The sequence below is a fragment of the Schistocerca nitens genome, chromosome 8, assembly GCF_023898315.1.
Source record: "Schistocerca nitens isolate TAMUIC-IGC-003100 chromosome 8, iqSchNite1.1, whole genome shotgun sequence".
In the NCBI taxonomy this organism is placed as follows: Eukaryota; Metazoa; Arthropoda; class Insecta; order Orthoptera; family Acrididae; genus Schistocerca; species Schistocerca nitens.
The window spans coordinates 167,547,867-167,573,928 of NC_064621.1; positions in this window are offsets into that span (position 1 = coordinate 167,547,867).

The window sequence follows — 26,062 nt, forward strand, 5'->3', positions numbered from 1 at the left end:
TTTTAGCTTTTGACCAACATTGTATCAATAAGTGTGTGCATTTGATTTCTTTGTTATTGTAATTGTGAAAAAAAAAATTTTAACAAATATGTATTGGCCAGTGCCCAACAAAATTTGTAAAATTTTTTGTGGGGAGCATGGGGGCTATGTAAGTAGGCTGTTTAGGTTTTTTTATTGATAACGCCACCTCAGTATGAAAATCACCGGCTGTGCCGTGTGCAGTCTGTGGCTGCTTTGCATTGTTGTAATACTCAACCATTGTAGTGTTAGGCAGCTGGCTGTGAACAGCGCGTAGCGCTGGGCAGTTGGAGGTGAGCCGCCAGCAGTGGTGGATGTGGGGAGAGAGATGGTGGAGTTTTGTAATTTGTCATGATATCAAGGTAAATACATTGTTTGTTCTCTATTAATATCTTTCATTTGCTAACTATCCCTATCAGTAGTTAGTGCCTTCCATAGTTTGAATCTTTTATTTAGCTGGCAGTAGTGGCGCTCGCTGTATTGCAGTAGCTTGAGCAGCGAAGATTTTTGGTGAGATAAGTGATTTGTGAGACGTATAGTTTAATGTTAGTCAGGGCCATTCTCTTGTAGAGAATTTTGAAAGTCAGATTGCGTTGCGCTAACAAAACATTGTGTGTTGAAAGTCAGATTGCGTTGCGCTATAAATATTGTGTGTCAGGTTAAGGACAGTCGTGTATATTGTTCAAAAGGGGACGTTTCAACGGACTTTGAGAGAGGGCGCATAGTGGGCATGCGGGAGGCCGGGTGGGCGTACCGCCGAATTGCTCAACACGTGGGGCGTGAGGTCTCCACAGTACATCGATGTTGTCGCCAGTGGTCGGCGGAAGGTGCACGTGCCCGTCGACCTGGGACCGGACCGCAGCGACGCACGGATGCACGCCAAGACCGTAGGATCCTACGCAGTGCCGTAGGGGACCGCACCGCCACTTCCCAGCAAATTAGGGACACTGTTGCTCCTGGGGTATCGGCGAGGACCATTCGCAACCGTCTCCATGAAGCTGCGCTACGGTCCCGCACACCGTTAGGCCGTCTTCCGCTCACGCCCCAACATCGTGCAGCCCGCCTCCAGTGGTGTCGCAACAGGCGTGATTGGAGGGACGAATGGAGACGTGTCGTCTTCAGCGATGAGAGTCGCTTCTGCCTTGGTGCCAATGATGGGCGTATGCGTGTTTGGCGCCGTGCAGGTGAGCGCCACAATCAGGACTGCATACGACCGAGGCACACAGGGCCAACACCCGGCATCATGGTGTGGGGAGCGATCTCCTACACTGGCCGTACACCACTGGTGATCGTCGAGGGGACACTGAATAGTGCACGGTACATCCAAACCGTCATCGAACCCATCGTTCTACCATTCCTAGACCGGCAAGGGAACTTGCTGTTCCAACAGGACAATGCACGTCCGCATGTATCCCGTGCCACCCAACGTGCTCTAGAAGGTGTAAGTCAACTACCCTGGCCAGCAAGATCTCCGGATCTGTCCCCCATTGAGCATGTTTGGGACTGGATGAAGCGTCGTCTCACGCGGTCTGCACGTCCAGCACGAACGCTGGTCCAACTGAGGCGCCAGGTGGAAATGGCATGGCAAACCGTTCCACAGGACTACATCCAGCATCTCTACGATCGTCTCCATGGGAGAATAGCAGCCTGCATTGCTGCGAAAGGTGGATATACACTGTACTAGTGCCGACATTGTGCATGCTCTGTTGCCTGTGTCTATGTGCCTGTGGTTCTGTCAGTGTGATCATGTGATGTATCTGACCCCAGGAATGTGTCAATAAAGTTTCCCCTTCCTGGGACAATGAATTCACGGTGTTCTTATTTCAATTTCCAGGAGTGTATTTATTTTATTCCGATCAGTGCACTGGGTATTGTTTGAACATTAAAATGACAATGAAGAAGGCAGGGTTTATAAAGTGTGTGAAATTTCAGTTTCTTCCGTGGTATGAAATCTTCAAATAACTTATGGGAACACTGCCGAGCGACGTCTTCGATATTTCGACGGTTGCACACTCCGTCATTTTCAAGGCACAAATGCAACGAAGCTGTGGAAGGACGCTATCTTGTCGGAAGCTGACACATTGCAAAATGTAGCTGTAGAGCAGTTATCAAATTATAATTTAAACATCAATCTGGCGTAAACTAATGAGAGGAATTTTTTTTTTGTTTGTCATTCACAGAAACATTCATGAATTGAGTTTAAATTTAATACAACGCTAAATGTGAAAGAAAATTACTTGGTTTATGTTTCTATGCGACGATGTGTTTCTATATATGAGGTTCATGTCAAAAGCCAGCAGCCTGCGCATGCATAACCGTTCCGGTGGCTCGATTAAATCGAAATTTATGTCAGCTGTGAGCGAGACTTTAGGCGTGCCGGTCGCATATGTGTTCATATGTGTTTTCTGGTTCGAGTGCTTGTGTTGTGAGTAATTAAGTTTTAAAATGGAAGCTAAAACCGAGCAGGGACGGATTACACGTAGTGGCCAGCGGTCCTACATGGAAATCGAATCCATACTTGCGAAGAACCCAACGGTTTGAGAGAGATGTGTGGGAATAGTGTAGTGGATCGCCGCACAGTATCACGGTCTTCTGCTCATCACCGTGAAGATCGGGTAAGCACTGAGGTTAACCCTAGAAGTGAAAGGAAATCAACTGGAACAGACTACAGCTCTCAGGTTACCGGTAATAACATTTTGATAGAGGATCGACGAAAAACATGCGAAGGAATTGCATATGAGGCCAGAACGTCTGTCACTTCAGTTTACAGAATCGTAAATGAAAAGCTAATAATGAGAAACTTGCTTCCAGATAGATTCCGCATGATCTGAGTGAAGAGCAGAAAGCAGGTCGCAAAAATATCGCAAAGGAATTATTTCAACGTTGTGGAACCCAGAGAGAACAGTTTCTGAAAATCATTGTTGCACTTGATGAAACCTGAGCGTATTATGTATGTGTTATGCCTTTTAAAGTTAATACATTTTCGGATGTGCACTATGTGAGCGCCAATCAGTAAAACATATCACTATCTATAACACAGAGTGAAACCTTTGATTCTACATTAAAACTCAGTTTTATCACTGTAGCAGAAAACATACCTTACTGTGATTTTGTACTATCCAAAGTGTCTGGCATCTGACGCCCTTGTTCAGTCGCTGATTCTGTACAGTGCTAACAAGACACCGTATCTCTTATATAACAGCTGGTTAACCAGTATGAAAAAAAAATTAAAATAAAGAGTATTGTAGTTCCGTTAACCTTAGCATCCTTGGAGATGTAGATATTGTTACTCATGTGAAGCGGAGCCACGTTTTGTAAAACCTGAGCGTGTGTGCTACCATAAAAAATAGAATGTCGTGTGTCACAGCACTTTTCAGTAAATGAAACAGCACTCACATAGTTCACCTGCCAAAGTCTGTTAACTTTAAATTGCATAGCACAAATATAGGACTAATTCGTCGCACAGGAATACACTCAACATTTTTCGCTTTTTTCATGTTTTATTGATTTTAAAACAGTTTCATGAACGTTTGTGTGAAGGTTAAAAAAGAAAACTCCTATGTTTATGCCTGGTTGCTGTAAAAACTATAAACCTTATTGCTATGCAATGAAAATGAAAACGTCAGTATGCAGACCACATGCAGAAAGGTTACACACACACACACACAAGCAGTAAACACTAGCTCCATGATACAGACAGAGGCCACCAACGTCAGAACAAATACATAGTTAATATTAATAATCAACGGGTGAGATAACTCTGTCCCTCTGTGTGACCAGGGACTGAGCAGGATTTCACGCAGAATTTAAGCAAAAGCCTCCTCTTCTATTTAAAGTTTATTTGCTGATCTAATTTCAACTAGTTCCGTAATAATGCTGTCCTAATAGCTGGAAGTACAGTGTTGTCATATTCAATACGATGACCGGTGCCAAGGCAATATCCTGCAATAGTAGATTTTGAATCGCAGTTGCAGGCGTAGTTGACGTTTATGCTCAGTCCTGATGATCCGACCCACACACACATACACACACACACACACACACACACACACACACACACACACACACACACACACACACACTTCCAAGAGGCCAGATAACGAAGGTATGGTATAGATATCGGAAGAAAAGAAACGCAGATTGTTAAACAGCTGACTCCAAGGCACGCACAGGATGTTTCACACAGAATTTGGCAATTGTACATGAAAACGAATTCCCCATTGACATTCCACATGTCTGCTCACAGTGCTGGCCAGTAACTAAATGAAAATCAACGCACGTCAAACTATTTCGTTAATTTGAAGACAGTTTAACCTCAGTTAACTGTAAAGAATCAAACAGAGGAACGCGAGTGAAGAGAGAGCCCACATCAAAAATTACTAAAACACTACTTACTGTAACGCACTGTCTCTAACCGACTTAAGAAACTGGCTGACTTCCTATTGTCATGCACGTGCTTCAACAGAGTAGCAAGGTATTTTGCTACACGGTATGACGAAGCACCAATGTTTTTGACTATAGTCCTAAGACAAGGCTGTCTTTCTTGTTCATCGGAAGATCATATAATGTAGGTGGCATAGCACATTAGTAACTAAGGGTCTTGCTAGTCTCCTGCGACAAGAATCTATTCTTCATGAGCTTTTTAATCTCGCTGTGACCCAACCCACGGAGCAAGATTTGGACGACGCCGCTTTATTTGTGCTAGGAAAAGGTTTAAATTTTGCAGCGACGCCTAAACGTTTACCATTTGTTGATTTTGCAAATGCTGTCGGCCAGGCTGTTTTTAAACATCTTCCAGACGCTGCGGAGTAGTTCAGAAGGCAACCATGTACTTGGTTGACAGGGGCACTTTCGCCTAAGAGTAAAATAACAGCAACTGAATGAATGTTTTCCGTTCACTCAGGGTGGATCCTAATAGCGTTATTTTACCCTCAAATAAGATCAGTGGTACAGCTGTGTTGGACGAGTAGGGTTACATTCAAAAGATGCAGTCTTCACTATCCGATGCAGTGTATCCCAAGATGGTTGCTGACCGTACACAAGGCGCTGAGAGCAGACTAGCTTGAAGAGAAGTTCCATGTTGCAGGAAACAATCATGAGTCCTAAATCTTATTGTGCTACCTTCCTTACATTATATGGCGTCCCAAACATCCTCATGAAAAGGATTTCTCTTAGACTCATTGTCAGTATCATCTGAGCTCCCACACACCGTGGAGCGAAACATCTTGCTACTCTGCTGAGCCCATTTCTAGTAGGTCAGTGTGTGCGTCACATTAAGAACTCAGTCGATTTTTTAAGTCAGTCAGAGCGACAGCGTTTGAATGACTGACATTTTAGTAAATTTTGATGTGGTCTCTATCTTCACTCGCTTTCCTCTGCCAAATTCTTTACGGTTAAGTGAGGTTAGGTTTCGCATTGATCTAACTAACCTATTTTGATATATGTTGACAGACACATAATTTTATTCAATGACCAGTACTACGAACAGATAGATGGAGTTGCGATGGAGGCACGTTTATCATTAATATTGTCAATATGTTTATGGAACTTTTAGAAGAACGTGCCTTGCGTTCGCGGCATTGAAACCTACGAGTTTTTTCAGATATGTAGACGATACGTTTGTTGTTTGGTCTCATGGGAGTGAGAGTTTAAACGGCTTTTTAGAACATTTGAATCCAGCCCACCCGAATTTTCGCTAGGGTCCCTGTCATCCCAGAACAGGGAAGGTTGTCAGCAGAGTTAGCCCATCTCTGTCTCACTATTTGTGAGAATGGTTATAATGAATGATAGGTCAGACGTGCGTTACGCTATCGGTGAATCTTGGATCGGGTGAATGATGATAATAACGACGTGACACCTACGTCTACGGCCTTTTTACTTTACGGAGAAAATATTTATAACAGGGTAGTAGTATTCTGCGAAAATATCATGGGACATGTGTTTTTCGATTATCTAAAGTTAAGGCCGTTTTAGGATCCGACAGGATGATCTCGGTTTGCGTAAGGCAGGTGTTTGTCAAATACGTTGCAGCTGTGGTGTATCATGGATTGGTCAGATAATCAGCCCGTGGAGGATAGATCTATCGAACATGGCTTACAACATCCGAGCAAATGTGCTGTTGCGAAACTTTCCTTGGCACCGATCATCCTATGGATTATAACAATACTGCACCTCCGTCTATTGCGATAGTGTTATTAAGGAAGCAGATGACATCGTATATAGAGATGGATACTTTTTCTGAAATTCTGTGTGAACTGTACTTCCTCCCTGGTCAAAGAACAGAGGATCAGAGCAAATGGTACTTCATCCGTTGGTTATTAATATCCACATCGATAGCTTCTGATGTCAGCCATCTTTGGTTGTGTAGTGGTGGTAGCGTATAGATGTTCTGTGCGCGTTCCTGTCTGCCTATGCTCTGCATACCGCGGTTTTAAACTTCCTTGGCCAGCGCTGCCTGTTGTATCCGGTGCCTGAAGATGACCGGATGTGCTTCGGTCGAAATATAGACAGTTGTCGAAGACCTCACCCGGCTGCATTCCTCCATGTGTTTTGAATGTTGGTTAAATGATTTCAAATTAACTGAATGAATTGCTCATCTTGCTTTCTATGTTCTGTTAATTGCTTTTCAGTTAGTGGTTGCATACAAATGACATCCGAGAACATATAGAACATACAGTCCGAATCTCTCTTGCTCTCCACAGTCTTTCAATACCTTGTAGAGTCCACGATAACATCGAAGCTTGAAGATTTTCTGCTTGTGACAAATACCTTTCCTTATTTTCCGCTATACCGTTGCGAAAATACACTCCTGGAAATGGAAAAAAGAACACATTGACACCGGTGTGTCAGACCCACCATACTTGCTCCGGACACTGCGAGAGGGCTGTACAAGCAATGATCACACGCACGGCACAGCGTACACACCAGGACCCGCGGTGTTGGCCGTCGAATGGCGCTAGCTGCGCAGCATTTGTGTACCGCCGCCGTCAGTGTCAGCCAGTTTGCCGTGGCATACGGAGCTCCATCGCAGTCTTTAACACTGGTAGCATGCCGCGACAGCGTGGACGTGAACCGTATGTGCAGTTGACGGACTTTGAGCGAGGGCGTATAGTGGGCATGCGGGAGGCCGGGTGGACGTACCGCCGAATTGCTCAACACGTGGGGCGTGAGGTCTCCACAGTACATCGATGTTGTCGCCAGTGGTCGGCGGAAGGTGCACGTGCCCGTCGACCTGCGACCGGACCGCAGCGACGCACGGATGCACGCCAAGACCGTAGGATCCTACGCAGTGCCGTAGGGGACCGCACCGCCACTTCCCAGCAAATTAGGGACACTGTTGCTCCTGGGGTATCGGCGAGGACCATTCGCAACCGTCTCCATGAAGCTGGGCTACGGTCCCGCACACCGTTAGGCCGTCTTCCGCTCACGCCCCAACATCGTGCAGCCCGCCTCCAGTGGTGTCGCGACAGGCGTGAATGGAGGGACGAATGGAGACGTGTCGTCTTCAGCGATGAGAGTCGCTTCTGCCTTGGTGCCAATGATGGTCGTATGCGTGTTTGGCGCCGTGCAGGTGAGCGCCACAATCAGGACTGCATACGACCGAGGCACACAGGGCCAACACCCGGCATCATGGTGTGGGGAGCGATCTCCTTCACTGGCCGTACACCACTGGTGATCGTCGAGGGGACACTGAATAGTGCACGGTACATCCAAACCGTCATCGAACCCATCGTTCTACCATTCCTAGACCGGCAAGGGAACTTGCTGTTCCAACAGGACAATGCACGTCCGCATGTATCCCGTGCCACCCAACGTGTTCTAGAAGGTGTAAGTCAACTACCCTGGCCAGCAAGATCTCCGGATCTGTCCCCCATTGAGCATGTTTGGGACTGGATGAAGCGTCGTCTCACGCGGTCGGCACGTCCAGCACGAACGCTGGTCCAACTGAGGCGCCAGGTGGAAATGGCATGGCAAGCCGTTCCACAGGACTACATCCAGCATCTCTACGATCGCCTCCATGGGAGAATAGCAGCCTGCATTGCTGCGAAAGGTGGATATACACTGTACTAGTGCCGACATTGTGCATGCTCTTTTGCCTGTGTCTATGTGCCTGTGGTTCTGTCAGTGTGACCATGTGATGTATCTGACCCCAGGAATGTGTCAATAGAGTTTCCCCTTCCTGGGACAATGAATTCACGGTGTTCTTATTTCAATTTCCAGGAGTGTATTTGATATGTGGGGCAATGGAAGTCGGACACATTTCATCGGGCGTTCTACTTTCTACCCATTCAAGTCTAAATATGAGATAAGTAATGAGATAGCTTCATGAGACCTTTAAACGTGAGAAAATGTTAGATACGGAGAGAAAACTGCTATTCTAGTTTCTGACCTACACTTGCCATGTACAGGCGTGTATCACGCCGGTATACAATTCATGACATTCTTCTGCTTGTTTTGTGTTTAATCAGAATTAGGATATTTAAATTTGATAAAAGTTTTCCTATCTATTAAACGAAATAAGGATAACGTCAGAACAGTTTCCCTAGAAAGATTCCTATGACTCCTTAAACTCTTCCTTAACTCACTAATCTACCAGTAATGCTCTCTGGGGAAATTTTTTTTATCGAAGGCAGTTAAACGTGTTAAGATATATGAAGGGCTGACGTTGTTAGAACGACATACGATCTTTAATATAACGCTATAAATCTGTCTAGACTGTAGAATAAACAAGCAGTTAGACAAACGGTTTCACTTGTTGTATAACCATCATCATATTCTAGCTCCTAATACAGCTCCCATCACACAGCACATTGTGTGTTGTAATCAATCAGGGTGCATTGCAAACAGAAAATTTTCAATGCGCTCGTAATGTCACTAACGCGCTACCAAGATGGTAGACGGCCACTACAACACCATAATATCTGAGGGACATTTTGTCGAGAAAAGAAGGGTTGTCGATTAGTTAGTTCTAAACTGTTCCATGATTTTTTTTTCGGATATAAATCCTTATAATACTTACTCAAATATAATATCAGTAATTAATCGATTATTGAGAAATTCTAAAGCTGTTTACGTCAGTATTTTCTTCGAAAATACAATACAGAAAAATTTTCGCTATTACGAAACGTTAGTACTTATTTTCATAACACGTTCTATGGGTACCTCGTGATGATTGCGGGTAAATAAGACATAAATAAAAATTCCACTGTATGAGAAAAAGTCAGCGCAGTTAAAAGATCGATTGAAAGAATGCATGATGTCTTGAAAAGTCGTTGTGAGATGCGTCTCGAGAAAAATCAGTAAATCAAGCGATGTTGAGGGAATTAGATTAGGATCGGGATACTACAAGAAGTAGACGAGTTTTTCTATTTGGAACGCTAAATAACTTACAAAGCCAGAAACAAAGGAAATATCAAACGCATACTGGCAATAGCAAGAAAAACGTTTCTCAAAAGTGGAAGTTGTTGACATGCGACATAAATTTGAACATTAAGAAGTACATATTGAAAATATTATTGTGAATTGTACCCTCTCGTGAATTGATTGTGAACGATAAATGCTACTGAAAAGATGCAAGTAAATCACGTGAGTAGATCGAGCCATCAACGAAGAGTCTCTGAACAGAATGAAGAAGGAAGAGTTCCATCTCACAACATGACCAAAAGAAGGCATGAACTGATAGGACACATTTGAGGCGTCGAGGAATTGTGGATGTGGTGAGCTACAGAAGCGTGACAGCTATAAATTGCATCTATAGACCAAGGCTTGATTACAGTAAACGAGTGCAAATGGATGTAAGTTGCTGTAGACTAAGATACATAGAAAAGACTAATTTTCGGGCTGGAGACCACGTCAATAACGAGAATAATTCACCTATTAAACTGATTACGAATAATCTGTATTCGTTATCTTGTTGGACTGCAGCTGTTCATTACAGATTGCGAAGCAATTATCGCGCGAAATTACGAGCTTAAGAGAGTCGACATTCTCACATTATCCAGCGTAGCAGTTGCTGACAATTACAATTTACGCTCAATTACAATTTGTGAACGTGTTGTTTCTTTCTGAAACTGTTGCATCGTTTGTTTACAGTGGCATAAAATGTTAAGTCATACTCGCGTTTAGCATTGGTGCGCGCTTTCTGCATTGGCTGATAACACCTCAGTTTATTCCGTGTCCGCCGCTACGAATGTATCAGTTTTATTCAAGGACGTGACTCCATTCTGTCTGACAGTTACGACCTCTGGCGCTGTTTTATTTGCGAACCGTTTAAAGCCCACGGACGTGACCCAAATGCTCAGCGATTCAAAAGCCTGAATCCAGGCGACGGCTACACAACACCGCCGAGCGATCAGCGTGCTCGTAGAGAGCCGATATATGTAAAAGGCGTTGGCTAAATTGGTAACTCGAAAAATTCTCTCGAATGCCTGCTGAAACGGAAACAGTGAGTCTCGTTGGAGCTTCCCTAATATGAACAGCTGAGGGTTCGAATAATTCGAGACACTCTTAACAGCTTCTTCAAAATTCCATCGGTGACGCATGTAGTGACGTCCCTTAATTATTACGTCGTCTATGTACCTCATTTATTTTCGTTTCCCCTCACTGACCTAGTTCGCTGACTGTGTTATTATATCGCCCACTACTGGATTTCATCACTTCATAGCTTATATTCGATGAACGTCGAATCGCCTCAACAACACAATTTGCTATTCTATGTTCTTCTACAGAGCAATTTGGCATATCGAGATAAATTTATCCGTTTCCAGAATTAAGCTTCCAGTCTGCAATGAAGGACCCACTGTAGTGAAACGTCTGGTAGATAAAAACCTGTGGCGGAACGGGACTCAAACCCGGTTTTATTTTACCAGGAATTTTCACTCTGTTCGTTTATTGTAAGATTAACATAATGTGTCTCAAGTGTTTGAACAGATACTGTAAGGCTTTAAAATCTCTTCAGACAGATACAAGCCGGCCGTTGTGGCCGAGCGGTTCTAGGCGCTTCAGTCTGGAACCGCGCTGTTGCTACGGTTGCAGCTTCGAATACTGTCTCGGGCGTGGATGTGTGTGATGTCCTGAGGTTAGTTAGGTTTAAGTAGTTCTAAGTTCTAGGGGACTGATGACCTCAGATGTTAAGTACCATTGTGCTTAGAGCCATTTCAACCATTTGAATAGATACAGTAAATACTGCGATTATTGCCTCTAATCCCCAATAACTTCGCAATAGATGCAATGGCCACATATAGTACTTTTAGTGTTATTCGCCTGCCCAGTTAGCCTTAGCATCGGGTAGTTAATTCTGCTCTAAGTAATTTATACTGCTTATTCGATACATACACAGTAGTGAGAACAGTACTATTATCAGAACTCTCCAAACGTGCTTGCAAAAACACTGTTTTTTCTATGGCACCTATAATTTTATTTAAACTTAGATAATACATATTAACATTATCAAATCTGAAGAGGAGCTTATCATTCACAAATAAGTTTGTTTAGAACGCAATTATTCAGCGTAAAAAGTTTGCACACGAAATTGTGAAGTGGTGATAGATAATAAAACAGTTCGGGAGCTGCAAAGTCCAGGCTTCAATAAGTTGTGGAACGTTGTCTACATAATAAAGCGTAATTACCTCCGCACAGTGCAGCCAGGGTGATGGAACGACAACTTAAAATCATTATAATCTATGCTTGTATGTACGTAATTGATTCTATAATGTACGTAGATACTGCAACTGCTAATAATAAAATCTTCATTTACAACAATGTAATAAGATAATTTACTTGGATTATTAACTAGTATTTATAAGACTACAGTTAATTATAGTTAACTAGTTTCAGGTGTTTACTGCTAGGAACGGACTTATTTGTTGGAGCAGCTAAAGTACTATTGCGCTTTCACCTACAGATCTCGTAGTGGTCAACATCGTATATCCTAATCAGTGCCATTGTGTTTGTCAAGTTATCTGTTTTCCTGTAGATATAATTTTTTTTTGTTTTTAGTATCAGGTGGCAATTTGGTCAGAGATGGCTCTCGAACAGAATGTCTGTGCACGAACGCGTCTAATTAACAATGTACATGTTGCTCAAACTATGGTGAATCATCTCTCCAGCTATGTTTTCAAAGTTCATGAAAATTTTGTATACAGATGTCGTGACTTACATTTTATAGTGCAAGTCAAACATTTGAAACATACGAATTTGATTAAAAATTCAAACAGATCATAATAGACTTCCATAAGATGACCATCAGCTCTTTTTTTTTCTCCCCCTTCGGAGTACGACGTCCCTAAATAGCATCATGAGCAGCTATATGGACTGTAAGGGAGGTTATCTGAGAATGAACCTCTCCAAATCGACTGTAGATAATAAAGTTTTCTGTGGTTGTAACTGCAAGGCTGTTAGGATACGAAACGATGTGGAGTTACTAGAACTCCTCGGCGTAAGAGGTAGCGAGCAGCTGAGCCAGATGTTCATCATTCCGAAATTCTGGAGACAGTCTCCTGTTATCGTTGTGGTCAATCCGTCTAAATCGCCAGACGACCTGGAAAATTTAAGGACAATTTTTTCACTCTACTTTCCATGAAACTATTAGAATCTTTCGATACAGCACACTCTACCCATCGAAGATAAGTTCTTTAGAGAGCAAGCCGGTTTCAGACCTGGGCCGTCCTGCGCAGGACACGTTCTGAATCCTATCCACCACATCGAGAACGGTTTCGAGGAAGGTGTTGCCTTTGTTGACTTGAGTGCGGCATACGACACAGTATATGTTAGAACACTTCTCCCAAAAATATACAGCACTAAAAAAGATAATGAAGATCACTGCAGAGCTGCTCAGCAATAGAAAATTCTATGTCTGCCTTCAAAACGCCAGTCACTGGCGGAAAACCGACAACAGTATTCCCCAAGTAAGCGTTCTTGCTCTGACACTAATGTCCACCAACGACCAACCACGTATTTATGCCGGTAATATGGACCTCAGGACCCAGGAAGAGACTTTTGAAGGCGTCGAAATGTAGCTTTTGTCTACTCTTCACAATCTTGGAGAGTGTTACGGAGCAACCAGTCGGAAGCCAATTCCTTGAAAAGCAGTAGTCAGTGATTTCCCGCTCTGCTACCAACATGCCTACTACAAGTTAAAAGTCTCATTGCTGGTAACTATTTACAGCCGCAGCTCTACCGCCAAGCACCTCGAGGTTATTCCTGATAGAAATCTTTCACAGAGAGATCTCGCAGTGTAAGAATGAAGGTCGCAGCACGAAACAATATTTCAAGAAAACTCAAAATGGTTCAAATGGTTCATATGGCTCTGAGCACTATGGGACTTAACATCTGTGGTCATCAGTCCCCTAGAACGTAGAGCTACTTAAACCTAACTAACCTAAGGACATCACAAACATCCATGCCCGAGGCAGGATTCGAACCTGCGACCGTAGTAGTCGCGCGGTTCCAGACTGAGCGCCTAGAACCGCTAGACCACCGCGGCCGGCGTTCACACACATTTGAACATTTTTTTACACCACCTCTGCAGGCATCGTGACGCAATATAAAGTGCTTTCAGCAAGCCAAACAGCATTGCATTTTGCTGAGGTGCTACATGTCACTTAAATCCCGGACAAATTGTTTGTCACTGACAAGCAAAGAAGATAAAGACGAGTTCAGACGAAGTTATTTGTGAGAAATCAGTTTCATAACTCCTTCAGATGTGGGGTTCATGCATATTAGCATAACAGAATCAACATTTGTTGCAGACATTAGAATTGCTGTTTTGACTTTCTCCACAAGATATCTGTAATGAGAGTGCGTAAAGTTTTCTTGGTGTGATATGAACCCCTCAGTTCTTTCAGCTGAGAGTCTGTTTAGTTCTTGCTTTATCACCCTGGAGGCGTTCTCTGCTAAATATTCTACTGACATCTCTGATTGAATATATGTGACATTAGTTGTTTACTCATAGCCGTTGCAACCATCACGGTTTTGGAATAAACATGGTAAATCACTCCGGAAGACTGTAGTTACAGGACATTCGAGTCACTGAAATCAGTGTCACGCGACAAAACTCCACTGATGGAGTAATAAGCAGGTCATGGTTACCCCTACTCCGAAGAATATAATGCCGTGCACTAGCCTGACATGAACAAGGTGTCGATAAGATGGCTGATGCTGAACAAAATCTCGAAATGGGCTGGGACGCCGAAGGAAATTGGCTACGTCCTTTTCAAACGAACTATTGCGAGATTTCCCTTGATCGACGCAGGGAAACCGCAGGCAAGTTAAATACAGATGGACGAACGAGTTACTGGACTCCGGCGTCGTACCCGGTATGGTAATGGAGTGTTGTATACAGCGATCGACGGCTACCAGTTGATGCTGCTTACTGTTCACGTGTACAGAAATGCTTCCTGACTGTGGATATCATCCTGACGATAACTTACCCTGCGTCTTTATGGGTGGGACGCCACCGACGACTGTCGATTTCTATAGAAGTAATTAAGAGGCTTGTTTTCATAAACACACGTGATAATAGATGAAGTGACCAGCTGGAAGTGTAGCGAAGGGAATGAAAAAAGATGCCCGAGAAACTCAGGAATTTATATATGCAAAAAGTTTTTCAAGACTATGAATAACGTATTATATTAGAGATTGCGTCGTCTAATACACCAATCTACAGCAAGAGGATATTTTGTCAATGAACAGTTGAATTTATTCAATAATAAAGGGTCCCCATATAGTCGTAGCCTATTTTTAATACTACATCTGAATGAAAAAGCATCCTGTATGGGTGAAGCAAAATTGCAAACACCTCGCCAGCATTATAGGTCGAAAACTGAAGAAGGAGTACCGCTTGTGGTTGGGAAAATAGCCTTTCGCGGAAGAATACCACAAATTCAGCGCAGGATGACAAAGAAACTACACACATCAAGAAAATTTTTGCATCACCTCGAGTCCCAGAGTTCTGGAACGTGTAAAGAAAACTGGATATAGATCAACATAAACATTTCCGCCCTTTTTATTGTTCATGAAAACCACACATTGCAAGTTGTACCACCACTCAGCGAGACCTTCAGAGATGGCGGTCAAGACTGCTATTTCATCATCATTCATGAAAGTGACAACATTGGACTGAGCAAAGGTTGGGAATTTGTACGGGCGCTGATAACCACGCAGTTGAGGGCCCCACAATCCAAACGTCATCATCATCATCATCATCATCATCATCATCCAGATAGCTGTACACACCGGTACCTCTAATACCCAGTAGCAAGTCCTCTTCCATTTATGCTTGCCCGTATTCGCCGTGGAATACTATCCACAAGTTCATCAAGACACTGTTGGTCCACGTTGTCCCACTTCTCAACGGCGATTCGGTGTAGGTCCCTTAGAACGGTTGGTGGGTCAAGTCGTCCATAAACCGCCCTTTTCAATCTATCCCAGACATGTTCGATAGGGTTCATGTTTGGAGAACATGCTGGCCATTCTATTCGGGCGATGTTATCCTGAAGGAAGTCATTCACCAGATGTGCACGATGGGGGCGCGAACTGTTGTCCATGACCACGAATGCCTCGCGTATATGCTGCCGATATGGTTGCAATGTCAGTCGGAGAGTGGCATTCACGTATCGTACAGCCGTTACGGCGCCTCCGATGACCACCAGCGGGGTATGTCGGCCCAACTTAATGCCACCCCAAAACAGCACGGAACCTAAACCTTACTGCACTCGCTGGACAGTCTGTCTAAGACTTTCAGCCTGACCGAGTTTCCTCCAAACACGTCTCCAACAATTGTCTGGTTGAATACATATGCAACACTCATCGGTTAAGAGAACGTTTTGTCAGTCCTGAGCGGTCCATTCGGCATGTTGCTGGGCTCATCGTGTACCGCGTTGCATGGTGTCGTGGTCATGGCTGCAAAGATATAGTCCGCCATGGACGTGGGGAGTGAAGTTGCGCATCATGCAGCCTATCGCGCACAGTTTGAGTAGTAACACGACGTCCTGTGGCCGCACTAAAAGCATTATTCAACATGGTGGCTTGGCTCTCAGGTTTCCTCCGAGCCGTAATCCGTAGGTAGCGGTCAACCGCTGCAGTAGTGGCCTTTGGGCAGTCTTCCTGGTGGAATGACTCGAAGTTATCGGCTGTCGGACCCCCTCCGTCTAATAGGTGCTGCTCATACATGGTTGTTTGCATCTCTGGGCGGGTTTAGTGACATCTCTGAACAGTCAAAGGGCTGTGTCTGTGATACAATATCCACAGTCAACGTCTATCTTCAGTAGTTCTGGGAAACGGGGTGATGAAAAACTATTTTTGATGTCTGTATTTTCCATCCAGCATTGTAAAGGAGTTTGCATTGATTTTCGGATATTCTATTCATGTGTGTTTCTTGTGTTAGTTTGGGGCTATAAAGCACTTGTTTCTTTGCTCCGCACAATGTTAACGGGTTTTTGGAAAATAATAACTAAAAGGGTGTACCCACACACTGTATTACCACTGATTTAGGATTTAATATGCATGCGGCTAAGAGATGGTATAATCTTGTGAAACAGCCTGTACGTGCTCCTTCTGGAGGGTTGGGTGTACATAAGAGCGACTCGCCTGCTCTCTCTTTACTGTGCTGACTACACCCCTCACAAGGTTGCTTCTCGTCCGTCTCGTGTTCCACCAACGGGTGCTCTTTCCCACACCCACTTCTGCGCTTTTATAGTACCGAAAGAAATTTCGCATCGTGGAGCGAAAATATATGCTCTACTCTTTGCCGCCAGAGATCATAGCAAGAAACTACTTTTCACATTACTGATTTGTGGACATGGCGTCAGGTGCTGTCACATAAATTACACAAAAGCTGTGTAGTGGCAAGCATACCAACCTGGACACATCATGGACAATATAATATTATATTACCGTATTTTCGATGCAATGAAAGCTGCCATCAGTGAGATATGTGGAAGTAGGAGAGGACTTCAAAGAGTATGTTGAAGCTACATTATACTTCGAAGTGACACAGATAGCTGGCACTGTTTTTCAACACAGTGACCAAATCTCTGTATGCGACAGTCGGAACCTTCCACCCATCTTTCAGTTCTTCGACGACAGAAATCCGCCCTTTAGTCACGGTGCGACTGGAGAACGCAGAAAGTCGGAAAATCTTCGATTCCTACTAGTCAAATCGTCGATAGCGTCATTATTGTCGGTTATGGTGGCTACCGACAGCCTTCGTTCCCGATCACCACCACATACCTGTTTTCAGCGTTGCTCAAGTTGTTCACACCATTTCAATACGGCTGGACACAGCACTGCATTTCGTCCACATACCTTCAGAATTTCACATTGAATGGGTTTGCAGTTTAGAATGGTGAATAAAATTTTCTGTACTGGTTATTAAACTACTTTTATTCAAGATTCACTATCAACAGACGAGCAGCTTCAGGTGATCTGCACAAGAAAATCAAGACATTACAGAATTATAGCGTCTTGACAATAGGTGTGTACTGCCATACAATGTCAAATTTTCAATGAGGTCAGTGTACTCACATGTTTTTCAAATAGTAGTGGCGTTGTAAAGTGGTTTCTTAGAACAATGTCCCATCGCTTATAGTTAAGAATAGATAGATCGTTAAAAGCGAAAGCCCGTGATTAAACTGGCTCGTAAGACGGAACACCTAATATGAAGCCGAGAAACCGTATTTAAATCTCCGCCACATTAGCACGCCTGAACTTCGACAGATAGATATAACAGAACTTAAGTGTGTGGCTCTGTCCTAGACAGCCTACAAGTGTGTACGGCGCCAGCGTAAACTGTGCTGTTGATTCGATATTACGAGTAACGTACGCTAGGTGGCGCCACAGCGATGCTATCTATGACAAAAAAAGCGGCAATTCGCTTTTCAGTGAGTGTAACTTAATAGTATTACGTGTTACATGGTCATTATGAATTTTTCTTTGTTGAAAACATTTGTAGTGAAAACGATTATAAACCACCAGCACAAGATTCAATCGTTTCGTCTACTCATAATGGCTATAGAACACGTAATATGAGCGGCGTTCAACAATAATCCAACACTTTTTTCTGAAAGCAGGCTGGTTTTATTCAGTATTCGAATACACCATATTACTCAACTCCCTTTTGGCTACAAAACCCTATTCATCAACATAATCTCAATGCAACGGTCTTACTTCAGATTCCTACGACAGCCTGTATGCCCGCATGATACCACTCTACAGGTCGACGCGAAAGCCAACGTTTTGCTGTATCAATAAGTTTCCCATCACCGACGTGCTGCTTCCCGCGGCGTACATTCTTGATCGAGCCAAACATATGGAAGTCGGAAAGTGCGGGGTTGGGGCTGTAGGATGGATGAGGAAGAATATTCCAGTGAAGTTTTGTGAGCTCCTCTCGGATGGGTTGGATTTGTGTGATGCCTTGCGTTATCCGTGCTCCACGGGGGAGTACATGAAGCAGAATAACTCCTTCAGAGTCCCAGAAGGCCGTCGTTCACTGCCTTGTCCCCGCAGACATTCTGCAAGCTCCTATGAATTATGGCGATGCTCTGGTTTTCCGCCAAAAGAAATGAATGACAGCTCTCTGCTTGGAACATACCTCTGTTATATACACCATTTTTAAGGCTACGTATAGCGCTGCCTCATTGTGGAACTTCTAGAAACTACAGAAGCCGAAGGAGAGTATTTCACGATGTCCAGCAACAACGACAACATCTACATCTATATCCATACTCCGAAAGCCACATGACGGTGTGTGGCGGAGGGTACCTTGAGTACCTCAATCAGCTCTCCCTTCTATTCCAGTCTCGTATTGTCGGTATGCTTCTGTGTGGGCTGTAATCTCTCTCATGGTCTCTTCGCGAGATATACGTAGGAGGGAGCAATATACTGCTGGACTCCTCGGTGAAGGTATGTTCTCGAAACTTCAACAAAAGCCCGTACCGAGCGTCTCTCCTGCAGAGTCTTCCACTGGAGTTCATCTATCATCTCCGTAACGCTTTAGCGATTACTAAATGATCCTCTAACGAAGCGCGCTGCTCTCCGTTGAATCTTCTCTATCTTTTTTATCAACCCTATCTGGTACGGATCCCAAAATGCTGAGCAGTATTCAAGCAGTGGGCGAACAAGCGTACTGTAACCTACTTCCTTTGTTTTCGGATTGCATTTCCTTAGGATTCTTCCAACGAATCTCAGTCTGGCATCTGCTTTACCGACGATCAACTTTATATGATCATTCCATTTTAAATCACTCCTAATGCGTACTCCCAAATAATTTATGGAATTATTTGCTTCCAGTTGCTGACCAACAACAAATTCCGCACTTTTAAAGCGTTGGCCGACCGAAAAGAAAGGTAGCATTACATACTGAATGCCGCTCTTAAGTTTCCAGTTGCCGCACCATTTCAATCCCACACTATAAATCAACTGTTAAGAGCATCAAAACTGTGCGTCCAGGAAACCCAGAACGTATACTGTCTTCTGACAATGCGCCACTTCTGTTGCGCAATGGCTTTATGGTGGGATGATATGCGTAACTTACTTTCTAAAGTCACAACGTAGATAACACCTGCCGTTAACAAGTATAGTACTGCTTCAATTACCTTCCGATAAAGAACAATATTTTGACATACTAACGAGAAAACTCCATATCTAGCGAGATTTCGTTAGCTCGAAATTTGATTTAGAGTGATTGCAGTCATGAGATACCCGGATTATTTCGACTCCGAAATGGCAATAGAAGTGTAGACACAAGGCGAATTGGGGCCAAGAAGATAGCCAGACATCAAAGACCAGAACTGAGGAAGAAACCTCCAGTGGGCAGAGCACGCACTGCTTTTGTCAGGGAAGCCAGACTGAGCTGGAAGCCGAATGCTGCGGCAGTAACCGAGCCACCGTGGGTATGGGAGAGGCTTCAGGCGGAGGCGAAGCCATTCCTCCGGCAGCGATTGGCGGACCTGACCTGACGCATAGCCCCCGATATCGGAGGAATTTGGCGTCCGAGCTCTGTCCAGCCCCGCGGTGGCTCCCACCATTCTCCTCGGCGACCTCTGGGAACCGAATCACGCGAATGCGTTACAGTTTTATGGATATTTACTTCCGCGTAAAGAAGGGTTTTTGCGAAACCATTTATCTCTCTCTTTTGCCGCAGAAACGATCGCCGAATCCTCTCAGAGGGCTCCTCCCACACGCTTATTGCTGTGTAGAGAGCCGAATGGATCCTCCGGGACGAGTTTCTTCCAACCAAAGTGGTCTGCTTTTATGACCGTTCTCAAGAATACCAAATCGGTATCTCTAAATCTCACGCTACGATGTTATCTGTTCTGTCCAATAAGAAGCTACACTTCCGCAGTAGAGAAACCTTCACATTTGTTTCTCTTCCCAAAAGTTAGATAAAAAGAAATAATAGTGCGACTTCCTCTTGCAATTAAAGAAACAAAGTACCACCTGCATCAAACAATCGAAGTATCTGAATTATTTCACAGCGACTGAAAAGTAAAGACGAAACATTTATTTTGATTTCAACGTGATCTCATTAAAAGGTTTTTTCCTATGTCACTCGCTGATGGGTGATACATTACATGTCTTCTGCGAATTATATTCGCTGTTCAGTTCACCTATATGTGACAACGTGAATTTTATCCATGTCTTCTTCAGATTGGATACATCAACTACGTATTTATTAAATGAATGTGGCAGATTCATCGTAAGTTTAAACCAGCGTCTTCATTTAATTTTATCAGCCTCCAACTGCGAAGGGACTGCACGAGATAGCTTTATGTTACCGTACAATGTATTAACTGGGTGCTGATGGTCCCGGCAGAGAAAAAAAGGTGAAAACATATCATGTCCTTACAAAGGATGTCCCACGAATAACGGTCAGTATACCGGGATATGACAGGAACGACCATTCGGAGCAAAAGTTCCTGTAACCACGGGCTCTAAAATGCAAGCATTAAGGGCTACGAGCTACAGTTGCGTTCCACGAAATCTAGTGCCCGGTAGTTTTTGTACACTACATAAATGACGTAGAAAATGGCAGGATTATTGGTAGTATTTGTAGGGAAAAAATCATAAATCAATTTGTAAGATACAAACTGGGAGCTGATGACTTCTCTTTGAATTTCTATCTGCTTGCTTGCTTGTTTGTGTTGCACATAATCAGAACTGCACACGATACAGTTTAGTCCATTTTATATATTTCATATACTTTATATCCTAATATATCCCTACATATTTTATATCTTTACGGAATATGGATTCCATTTATAAATAATAAAAATTAGTTGATCCCATAACTTCTACGCTTTTATGTAACCCAACCAATTAGTTTTGATGCAAGTACAGTTTATATGTACCCAATAGAGTGTCCATCATGATGAAGGCAAGAGTTTCGCGTGAAAGTTGTTCAAGAATAATAGAAACATATTTTATACAAGTTCGACGAAGTATTGAAGCAATGTTGATATATTTTTGTAATGCTGTTTTTTTATCCTTACGTTGAGGAAATTGCGCTTTCTAGCGCTATATGATAAATCTGTATTGTTTTCTTTATTTTTATTACATTATCTCTGTGTTTCACGCTACAAATCAATAATTTTTGAACAAAACCTGAAATAAACATTGACAATTTCAGATTCACTATAAATAATAAACAAAAGCATTGGCACTAGGAGGAAATAAGGAAATAAAAATTATGCCGAATGGAGAAATACTAGAACAGGTGCAAAATTTTAAGTATCTTGGAAGCAGGATAGACACCGACTGGAAGTGCACCACAGAAATTAAGGATAGCAATGGCAAAAGAGGCGTTTTACAAGAAAAGGAGAATTTTCTGCAGCGGTCTGGACAGAGAACTCAGGAAGAGACTCATAAAATGTCTTGTATGGAGTGTTCTTCTATATGGCGCTGAAACATGGACTATGAGGAAAAAAGACAGAGAAAGGCTGGAGGCTTTTGAGATCTGGACATGGTGGAACATGGAAAGAATAAGTTGGATGGACAGAGTAAAAACTGAAGAGGTACTGAGAAGAGTGGGAGAGAAAAAACAGTTACTAGATGTAATAAAGACAAGAAAAAGAAATTGGATTGAGCATATATTAAGAAAGCATGACGGACTGATAAAACAGTTTTAGAATGTTATGTAGAAGGGAAAAGGAAGCGAGGAAGGAAGAGATACCAGATACTGGATGACATGATGGACGGTACAACATACAGCAGCCTTAAGAAGGAAGCAATGGATCGCAGAAAATGGAGAGGCAAAGGACCCGCTAATATAGCAGATAACTGATGATGATGACTGTTTACTTTTAAGCAATAGGTGAAAACTATGTTGAACCAAAATGATCTGTAGGTAACCCAGTCCTTTATTTGACCTCACTCAAGTTCTAGGTGATCAGTAGCTTCTGGTAAGTAGGACACAGATCGCATACTTAAGAAAAACGATCGTTGTGAAGTAACGCCCGATACATATGCAACTCACCTAACGTACAGGTAATGCTGGTACAACCTAAACCGAACGAAGCTGGTTGGAAAACTACCGTTGTCTGTACGTACTTATGACAGCTTACGTTAATCACACATCTCTACTACGAGCGCTTCTGTATCTTCGAAACCATGAACCAAATCTCTTCCACTGCGAGCCCTTTGCTTTACATGTTCTGAGAGGTGGTAGTATGAACAAAAACAAGAAAAAATCCCAGTAAGCATGGGCTAAAGCGCATACCTTATGAACTAGGAGCACTTATTTGATACTGCGAAATACATTTCTTTTACTGTACAAGTGATAAACAGTATGGAAGATGATCAAGTTTTCGCCTGGATAGCCGTGCATGTTAAAGCGCCTCTCCCGGGACGGGAAGGTGAGTCATGAATCGAATCCGCCCGGCGGATTAACGACGAGGGTCGGTGTGGCAGCCAGCCTGGATGTGGATTTTAGGCAGTTTTCCACATCCCACTAGGTGAATACCGGGGAGATACTGAAGTCCTTCCTTGGTTACAACATTTAGAACACTTTCTCTCACTTTCACGTGAATGCACGCAGACGGTTGGGGTACACATATTCGTTTCAGTGGGTAATGGCGTGGTAACAGGTAGGGCATCGAGCCACTCCTTAAATTAGCCATGCCCAGTCTGTTCACAACCATGACAACCCTGCAATGATGTGGGACAAATATGAATTTCTGAGCCCTTATTTACTAGATTATCTTTTGCTTCGAATGATCGTTCCTGTAATATCCTTGAATACTGACCGTTCCTCTTTGGAGACCCTGTATGGAATCTCTATGGCGAATCAGCGATCCTATTTTGATACTGCAGATGGTACTGTTGATTAGTCGGTGGACTGTAGCCACGAGAATCCACAGAAAAAGAGACGAGAAAGACGGCATCCTGCTAGTGCTGTTGCAAGAGCTCATATGCATGGAATGGAGACCTAGCATGCGTTGTAGGACAGCTGTAGGAATGCTGCTGTTTGCACCACAATGTAGGCGCTAATGGAAGGGAACTGACAAATTGGCCATACGATATGCAGGGATCTTGCAGGTACGAGAGAAACTAAACACAATGTTTGTGCATAGGAGTTACTTTGGTGAGAGTGTCTTTTAGTGTGAGAAAAGAGATCGTTACACAACATCAATGAAATTTGGTAACAAATAGATTGGTAAATCTGAGGAAACGAACAGGCAAATCAGACGTACGGAAACACCCCTAGAATTTTTTGAGAGCTTTGGGGGATAGATCATCCTTCTGTGTGACAACTAATTTTCGTGCATTATAAGGAACCCAAAGTAAAGTTCAAGTATGCTCGGAGTATAGGATAATCCACTGCTAGGTTTTAAGTTGTACGATTTGCTAGTTGTCCTTGTATGACGCCTTTCACACTAAATGTTCACCACTCGAAGATCGCGTATATAGCGAGCGCTATCAAACCAACTTCTCCTGGAAGTCTACCATGCCGCTTTCAAAGGCTACTCTAACATTTTCTACTTTACACTTTTTCTTTTATTTATTATTTTTAGTTTACTTCGACTAGACTGAATCTTACAACCTTAATTATATGAAAGACTTTAGTCTTTTATTTGCTTCTTGAGAGTTACAAAGTCTATACTATGATTCAGTTGACAGTAGACATGAATTACACCTACCGCATGGCTTTATTTCGACGAGTTACTATGTAAAGTATTACAGTCCGTCCAACTGTGTGCATAAGTTACCTTTATTTCTATGTTACTATTCTATCCGTTTTTCTTTCTGTTTAATTGTTAAACGAATCATCTGACTATAACTTTCTAAGAAGTCGACACCATTCATAAAGCAATTTGTTTGTCGAGGGACTGCAAAATAACAATAAAAGGAAGCAATGGTTGGTGTTTGTACTTTCATTTTCTTTGTTACCTAAATTTCATTTAATATGTCTACGGACCATTTTTTTCGCAAAAAAATCTATCTCACATTTGTCATACTTTTAGGACGTAATTGTAAACTCTTTAAAATGTTGAAAAACAGTATAACTCTTTGCATGTGCTACCCAAGCACTATACAAATACAAGTTGTTCCACAACAATTGTCGTTTTCTGAGTGGAAGTGAATGCAAACGTTAATATTTTTACCACAATACTCGTCATTCGCGTGTTGCTGTAAATATTGTGTGGTTGCTTCCGGCGCTTTGCGAAACGCCAGGCCCATTCACGTTATGTGATCCTGTCCGTGCACGAGCAGTGTCTTCCATAATAAACTAAATCATTTTTTCCTTTTGTGTTACTACATTATAATGCTCAATAAAAGTTGTTGATTGTACTACTGTTACTGTCGGTCATTGTTTGAGTAACTGATCAGTTTCCTGTAGTATATGACGCCTACACGCAGCTAAGAGAATTTCAATGAAACGGCTGTGGTTCCAATAAAAAGTATGGGAGTGAGTTCAACATTTCTGTCATTTCTTAAATTATGCTAAAGGTTGTGAGTCGTCGAAGGCACCCGCTAATTTCAGGAAGAGCCACATCGAAGACACCGCAGGTGCTGCAACGCGAGCTTAAAATGCATGCCAACTTTCCAGCCTTCATGATGAAAGTTTGGTGGGTTCGCACAGCCTCGTCTCGTCTCCCCTCATCTCGCTGTAAGCGGAACTTGAGTTGGCAGTAACCCATGAGCTGCTGGGCTTATGAGCTCTGCCACGGCACTTCCCGTTAATTTGCTCCTCTTCCGGCGCATAATCAGTTTATGCATTTTGAAGACTACTTTATCGCGTCAATCTCGTTTTCAGCTGAGTCAAATTTTTGTACCAGCCTACAGTGAAATTAACATTGATTTATCTATATTTATTCATTAGCTTTTTACCCGCTGCTTCTCTCCCGTACGCATATGTCACATATATTGCACACACATATATATCTGAATCTCTACTGTTTTACGCCATACGACTCCAGAAAGGATGTTAAATTTACCCATGGAATTAAGCCTTCAAGTGTGATCTTTGATTGCGAAACAAGGTGATAAAAATATTGGTTAACTGCAGTGTTCAGTCCCGCGACTTGAATAACACCATAAATAGCAGAAATAAATGCAAATTGCACTTGATAATTTTAAAAGTGTTCCAACCCAAAAAAATCCCTGATGGTAGCCGTTAGTAGTGGTTTCCTGAAAATAAGAGGTAAAAATTTAGTGGAGGTGGAAACATTTAAAATGTGATGCCATCGAGGAACTTTAAACCTTTAAAAATGACATAAAATGGAAATATTAAAAACGAAATGGAGGAGTTTATTTGTTATTTCCTATTCTCTTGTTGTTCTTTCGACAGTCTTAGTTCTGCTTTGAAGCGTCCTATGACCAATTCCTCGCTTGCCTCTTCGTGTCACAGTGGCACTTGCACCCAAATGTCCGCAAGTATTTATTGGAAAGTTGTCTTCGCCTAAAATTTTTATCGTCTGCATCTCCCCCAAGTACCGTGTAAATTATACCTTGATGTCTTATCGCAAGCCTAATCATTCTGTCACTCCTTCTGGTCAATGATTTCCACACGTTCCTCTCCTCCATGATTCTGCAAAGAATTTCCTCA